Source organism: Lucilia cuprina, chromosome 3 (assembly GCF_022045245.1).
Source record: "Lucilia cuprina isolate Lc7/37 chromosome 3, ASM2204524v1, whole genome shotgun sequence".
Lineage (NCBI taxonomy): Eukaryota > Metazoa > Arthropoda > Insecta > Diptera > Calliphoridae > Lucilia > Lucilia cuprina.
This window is the reverse complement of record NC_060951.1, coordinates 34,161,816-34,169,411: the sequence shown is the minus strand read 5'-3', so window position 1 is coordinate 34,169,411 and position 7,596 is coordinate 34,161,816. Positions and strand designations below refer to the sequence as shown.

At 25.3% G+C, this 7,596-nt stretch overlaps 1 protein-coding gene across 2 annotated transcripts in view; it reads right to left on the bottom strand.

Annotated features, from left to right (window-relative positions):
- Nucleotides 1-2,916, bottom strand: part of LOC111685266 — a 34,980-nt gene extending 32,064 nt beyond the window's left edge. For both annotated transcript variants that reach the window (XR_006940361.1, XM_046947248.1), the window contains exon 1: nucleotides 2,843-2,916. The gene's annotated coding sequence lies outside the window, so the exon portion shown is untranslated. The remainder of the gene's footprint in view (nucleotides 1-2,842) is intronic.
- Nucleotides 2,917-7,596: the final 4,680 nt, after the last annotated feature.

The following is a 7,596-nucleotide window of genomic DNA, read 5'->3' as shown; positions in this document are numbered from 1 at the left end:
TTCAGTTCTAGTTCAGTTCTAGTTCAGTTCTAGTTCAGTTCTAGTTCAGTTCTAGTTCAGTTCTAGTTCAGTTCTAGTTCAGTTCTAGTCAGTTCTAGTTCAGTTCTTGTTCAGTTCTAATTTTACCATTAATATTATTATTTCAAAGAAATCCCTGCTCCTGTCTATTTAGTTCTATCAACTAATATTTATAGTATGTGATTACGGCCTGTAGAGTCTCAACATATTTAGTTACTAACACATGTGTTTGTATTTTAAATTATGTGCCATTGTCTAGTAAAACATCCGTTTCCCGTTGTGAAAATATAAAACAATGTGTTGTTGTTTCTATATTGTCAATTTAGAGTATTAATAGCATTTTTTCTCTTTATTCTCTTAATGCTAAAATATATGTTTGTATGTATGTATGTATGTATGTATGTATGTATGTATGTATGTATGTATGTATGTATGTATGTATGTATGTATGTATGTATGTATGTATGTATGTATGTATGTTTATTTAGTGAAATAAGTAAATAAATATTAGTTTAAATGGTTTGTGCACAGTTGTTGCGACTATTTTAGATATTTTTTTTTTTTATAAAAAAATAATGCCTTTATGTATTTATAACACTTTTTATATAGAAATTGTTTCTTTGAGAAAACTTTTTGTGTATAATAACTCATTTCGTTAATGATGCCTTTACTGTTTAAATATATTTATTTTCTTTAGTAGAGTGTATTAAAAAAAGTATTTCCTGTACGTAAAATTTTTCTATAGAGAGGTTTTAATAACATTTTGTGTATAGAAATTATAAATATCATGATAACATTTGCTTTATTTTATAACAATTACTTTGTCATATTATTAATGCAAGTCTTTTTCCCTTAACTAATAATGGTACTACTTTAAATAAGAAACCGACCGCAAAAAAAAAAAAAATAAAGTTTAATTACAAAAACCAAAGAGTTAAACAAATACTCTTATTCTCTAGAATCTATTAATTGTACTTGATTTATAAACTTATTCACAACGAACACTTTATATTTTTTTCTCAATTACTTTTAGTTTCTATCTACAGTTCTTATCATTTACAACAGAAACGGAAAAAAACTTAAACATAACAAAATAAAAGCGATATTAAATAAATTCAATTAAAACAAGTGAATTGTGAGTTTAAAGAAATTTTGACTAAATTTATTAGAATAAAAATGTGTCACTTGATTTTTAAAATAAATACCTTTGGAATAGAATAGTTATGGATTTAATACTAATTCATTAAAAAGCTGATATAAAATATATTGCAATGTGAATAGTAAATTTTGTTTTAAATCTAGTATTTATGGTTTTCCAATAGAAGTTGACAGTGAGATCGTATCATTTCATTGATCTTGAAAAAAGTATTATCTAATTCTTATTATTCATTCCTTATATTTGTTTATCTAAAAATATTTATTTTAACTCAATATTCTAAAACAAATTTGTAGTGCAGATTTCTATACCTTCGCTCCAGAATAAAATGAAATTTGTTTTTAAATTGAATTTTTAGTTAAACGAGTAACTAAGAAAATACTCTGAGAAAATTTTTTTCCTATTTAACTTTATTTTCCATATTTTTTACATTTTTTCTCTAACATGGTATTGCAATTTGTTTACATATCAAAAAAGAGTGTAAATAAGTATGTACATACAAACAGGATAAAAACACTTAAATTGTAACAGATACATACTTGCTAAACAACTGAAACTTAAAATCAAACCCCTTATATTAAAAAAGCACTAAACCCATTAAATTGGCCTACTTCTGTATCAAACATAGTCTGTCTATAATAACATGTTAAAGTGAATATGTTTGATAATTGAAAGTCAATGATTTTCAAGTATTATTCAACCGTAATATAACTTATTATATGTATGTCTGCATGTAGAAATTTTCTTGAAGAAAAAAAAAATGCCTTAGGTCATTGTAAGGAAATTGAAAAATTGAACAACTTTTTTTTTCATCTCAAATGTGTGTGTATTTTATTGCAATGATAAAATATGTATGTTTGTATATTGTATATAAATAATATATTTTCTAAAGAATTTACTTAAAGAGAAACTGCTTACAAATACCATAAATACGAAAACTGAACTAGAACTGATCTAGAACTGAATTAGAACTGAACTAGAACTGAACTAGAACTGAACTAGAACTGAACTAGAACTGAACTAGAACTGAACTAGAACTGAACTAGAACTGAACTAGAACTGAACTAGAACTGAACTAGAACTGAACTAGAACTGAACTAGAACTGAACTAGAACTGAACTAGAACTGAACTAGAACTGAACTACAACTGAACTAGAACTGAACTAGAACTAAACTAGAACTGTACTAATAGACTAGGCCATGGCCAGTTTTAGCCCAAAGTGTATTTTATATTTTTTTTCTATATTTTTCTTGTTGTTTTTCTTAACATTTTATAAAAATTCAATCAATATCTTATAATTTAATCTTGATAACAAGATTCCATGAATTCACTTTGAAAAAATAAATTCTCACACCTACTCCTCGAATGACCAACAACCAATTAATATGAAAACAAAATTGAAAAAAAAATTAAATAAATGAAAATAAATTTATGAAAATATAAGCAATATAAACAAGTTTCAGTCCTCTACAACAAAAATACATACAAACATACCAATGCATATGCATGAGTGAGTAAGTGTATGTTTACTTGTATGTATATAATTGAGAATAAATCCATATGAATAAATAACAAACTATTTATTAAAATAACAATAACACAATTACAAACATTCATATGCATCTCATACATATGTATATGTGTATATAAAACTTGCAGTTACTTACATTTTTATACAATTATTATTTGCAATAAAATTTCCATAAAATGCTTTTAGCCAAAAATTTACTACATGAAAAATCTGTAAATACATATACATAAATAAAATAGAAAAATTTCATTAAAATTGGTTTTGTGGGCCAAGTCGATTGTATGTCTACGGTAATAAAAATAAATGAGAAATAAATTTATTTAATATACGTGTTTGTTTTTCTTATAGCTTTTATAGGAATTTTTGTTTTTCTTTTTCACACAAACATAAATACATTGACATTTAATAAGAATAAATATGAATAAATACTATATTTAAATTTGAAGAAATTTGTAAAATTTAATAAGAATAAATAACAGCAATAAGTTATATGCTATAATTAACTTGTGTGTTTTTATTATTTGATTTAAGGACAAATGTGTTAAGATTTTTTTGACATAAAAATTAATGTGTTTTTAATTGTACTTTTTATTTTGTGGTAAGTTTTTCCTTTTTTTTTTTGTATAATTTATTATTATTATACCTTACACTATATTTGAAATATGTTATTGTGTGTATTATGTTGTGTCGTCAAAAGAACAAAAAAGTTTAACACCTGCAAAACATTTATTTTTATGACATTATGAAAATTATCGTACCAATACATTTTCTAGATTTTTAATGTCGAAAACATAATCATTATTTCCTAGTCACTGACTTATACATATAACACCGTCTGGCAAAAAGAGAAAAAATTCGTTAGACAAGAACCGGATGATATACGTCTAAATTTAACACAAAAAAATTTAGAACTCTTTTTGTTAGCTTGACATAAAATTTGGCGCAGTTTAATCAGTAGAAGTATTTTAAAATATTTTTTGAAAGATTTACTTTTAAAAACTTTGAAGCCCTTTTGAAGGGACACAGGACCACAAAATGAAAAACTAAAAACGCAGATTTTTCCCCTTAAATTTATAGTTTCAGACGTATATTATCCGGTTCGTGTCTAATTTTGAGTGTCGGACGGTGTAATATATAGACTGCATAGACTTTTTCTCATTAGCAGTAAATTAATTCAAAATTAGTGCAATATTACGTATACGCTTAGGTGTACCTACAATTCATAAGGTAATCTCAGTATAATTGACAAAACTCTAAAAAACTTATTGAGTATGTTATGAAAATCGTTTAAGAAAGACATTTCTCTATAAAACACATACTATAGAAATAAAATTTTCTATTATAAAATATGTACTTTCTAGAGAAACCTTATTAAAATAAAAAAATTCTCCAGAAAAAAAAACTTAAAAAACTTTTGTATAAATAATATTTTTATAGTAACTTTTCTAAAGAAGAAGAATTTCTCTAAGAAAAATTTAGTTTAAGAAATTTCCTAAAAAGCAACTTTTCTTAAGAATATCGGAAGATACTTTAAGGCAGCTTTGTATAGAGGATATGTTGAAATATGCCCAATCATTAGGAAATTAGAAGAATATTGGATATATTTGTGAACTCAAAAGCTCTTTACGATTGGGGCTATAAAAAAATGGACCGATTTTAGGCATTTTCAATAAGCTCCATACCTGGATGGAAAGTGTTTGTGCCGAATTTCATCAACTTATATTGAGACCTGATGAGTCGGCACCAGATTTACAATGATACACTGACAGGCAGACAGACGGATTGTCTTGATCGTGATTAAGAACCAATTAGTAAACTTCAGGGTATTTGGGTGTCATCATAGTTAACTGGTTAGTTCGTAAGTAAGTTAGTTAGTTAGTTAGTTAGTTAGTTAGTTAGTTAGTTAGTTAGTTAGTTAGTTAGTTAGTTAGTTAGTTAGTTAGTTAGTTAGTTAGTTAGATAGATAGTTAGTTAGTTACTTAGTTTAGTTAGTTAGTTAGTTAGTTATTTAGTTAGTTGGTTGGTTAGTTAGATAGTTAATTAGTTAGTTAGTTAGTTAGTTATTTAGTTAGTTGGTTAGTTAGTTAGTTAGTTAGTTAGTTAGTTAGTTAGTTAGTTAGATAGTTAGTTAGTTAGTTAGTTAGTTAGTTAGTTAGTTAGTTAGTTAGTTAGTTAGTTAGTTAGTTAGTTTAGTTAGTTAGTTAGTTAGTAATTTAGTTAGTTAGTTAGTAATTTAGTTAGTTAGTTATTTAGTTAGTTAGTTGGTTAGTTAGTTAGTAATTTAGTTAGTTATTTAGTTAGTTAGTTAGTTAGTTGGTTAGTTAGTTAGTTAGTTACTTAGTTAGTTAGTTAGTTAGTTAGTTAGTTAGTTAGTTAGTTAGTTAGTTAGTTAGTTAGTTAGTTAGTTAGTTAGTTAGTAAGTTGGTTAGTTAGTTAGTTAGTTAGTTAGTTAGTTAGTTAGTTAGTTAGTTAGTTAGTTAGTTAGTTAGTTAGTTAGTTAGTTAGTTAGTTAGTTAGTTAGTTTGTTAGTTAGTTAGTTAGTTACTTAGTTAGTTACTTAGTTAGTTATTTAGTTAGTTAGTTACTTAGTTAGTTACTTAGTTAGTTAGTTATTTAGTTAGTTAGTTAAATAAAGCCTAAAAGTATGCAACAGTTCACCTTTACCTTCGTTAGAAGGGATATATTACTTTGTTTGTAATTTCTACAATATAATTTCCGACCATAGGATGCGTATATATTCTCGATCCTTATAGATACCTGAGTCGATTAATCCATGCCCGTCGCTCTGTCCGTCCGTCTGTCTATGTGAGTGTTGAAATCTAATTTTGAAGAACTCGGTTATTGTTGATATTCAAATTGTGCTTGTTGTGTTCGCTAGTTAATAAAAAACAAAAACCACTAACAACAACATTGTTTAGCATTTGTTTTTGTTGTTTTAAATTTATTGCTTTGTCACAGGCACAACGTAAATGTAATAAGATTTTTTTTGGAAAAATTTAAAACAAATTCTTAAATTTAACACTATACTAAAGGGTGTACAAGGTTGGTCACAGTCGAATGTAGAACTCTTACTTGTTATAAATATATTTGGCCAATATGCGTATGAGCAATATTTTCCTTTGTTTATTTTCTTAAGAAAACGTAATAAAAATATAAAAATTACTTTTCTAATGATTTCTTAAACTTAGAATATTTCCCAATTTTATATTTTAATGCCTAATAAATTCCAAAGAAAAACACAATTGTAAACAAAACCAATTCTAAAACTTTCAAGCTGTGTGCTTAAATTATAGTTATTTGCTACTGTTGTTTTGTTTTTCTTTTTTTTTTTTTGTTTTTTTATTATTATTTTGTTTATGTTTTTTTGTTAATATCACTCTTGTGTTGTATTGGCAAAGTTCAAGGACGTATAGTATTAATAGTCCACTAACTTTTGTATGTTAAAGTTTGTTTTTCGTTTATTTTTGTAACACATCTGTATGATAATTATTTTGCGAGAAAAGTTTAAATGTATATATTTCTTTTTTTTTTGGAACAAAGTTTGTTAAATGTAAGAGTAATTGTTACTAACATACTTTACCATGGGCAATATTAAAGTAAATTTTGCTGATGGCAAGGCAGCTTGAAATGAGTTTTCCTCCAACACTAATTGCGCATATTTAATTTAATTAATTTGTTTTATTTTTTAAGACAACAGCAGCAAAAAAAAAAAACAGCAACTTGATTTAAACATTGAAATTGTTTTTATAGCTTTATTATTCTATTAGCTAAAGTCTAGGTTAGTCTTTAGCAAATTAGCATAAATATTTTATATGAACCTTTTAAAAATCCAAATGATCAATAACTTTTTAAAAGCCCTTTACAAATCTCTGTCTATTCATCTGTCTACATGTACTTTTTATATGCATATTTTATTAATATATTGCAAAAAAAAAAAAGAAAACCTCTTCAAAAAAATGTCTACATCATTTTATCCTTAAACATTATGGATTTAATTTTATTATATCATTTTTTTTCTTTTACATAAAAATAAAAATTTCGCTTATCGAAATAAATTTGTTTTCATTCACAATTTTCTTCTGTATATAAATGTCTTTTTAAAAAGGCTTTAATGCTTAATAAAGATTGATAAAACGTGATTGGCATAAAAATGTTGAAGCAAACAAAAATCTTACCATCTTATAGGAGTAAATGACATTATTTGTTTATTTATACTTAGGTGATTTTTGCAAAAAATGGGAATTTAAACGGTTGAATGAGTTTTTCTTGGTTTTACTTGTTTGTCTTTGGCAACTAAATATACGATTTCAGGCGTAAAAATTTTGCTATCAGGTTAATTTAAAGCATATTTGATATTATTGCTACTATAAGTGTCGATATTTGCAAAAAAAAAACACGATACATTTTCTACTAGCAACGCAAAATACGAATGGACAAAAAAATGGCAGTAATTTTTGTTATAAGCAATAAACCAATAATTTTATTATTAGTTTTTCTCTATTTCTTTTACAGAAATGTAAAGGTTCTAGGTTTTTGAATGTACATCATAACGTATACGTATTTTTTCATCACTCATATTAAGTATACGCTCTCATACACTTTACATATACCTCTGAAAGTATGCAACAATATTTGCTTTATATACAAATGTTTATATGTGGCGTATGATTAATGTTCTTTATAAAAGTCACAGACTTTTTTAAAAATTCGATTTAGAGAATGTTCTTTTTATAAACAATTTTCTTAATAAAATCTTTTCCAGAGTCAATTTTCTAAATAAAAGTTTTTAGGGAGTTAATTTTTGGTCTTCGGAAAGTTTGTATAGAGTGAGGTTATCTTGAAAAATGTTTAAAAATGTTTTTAGAGAACTTTTACTTTCTTTTACTTTTC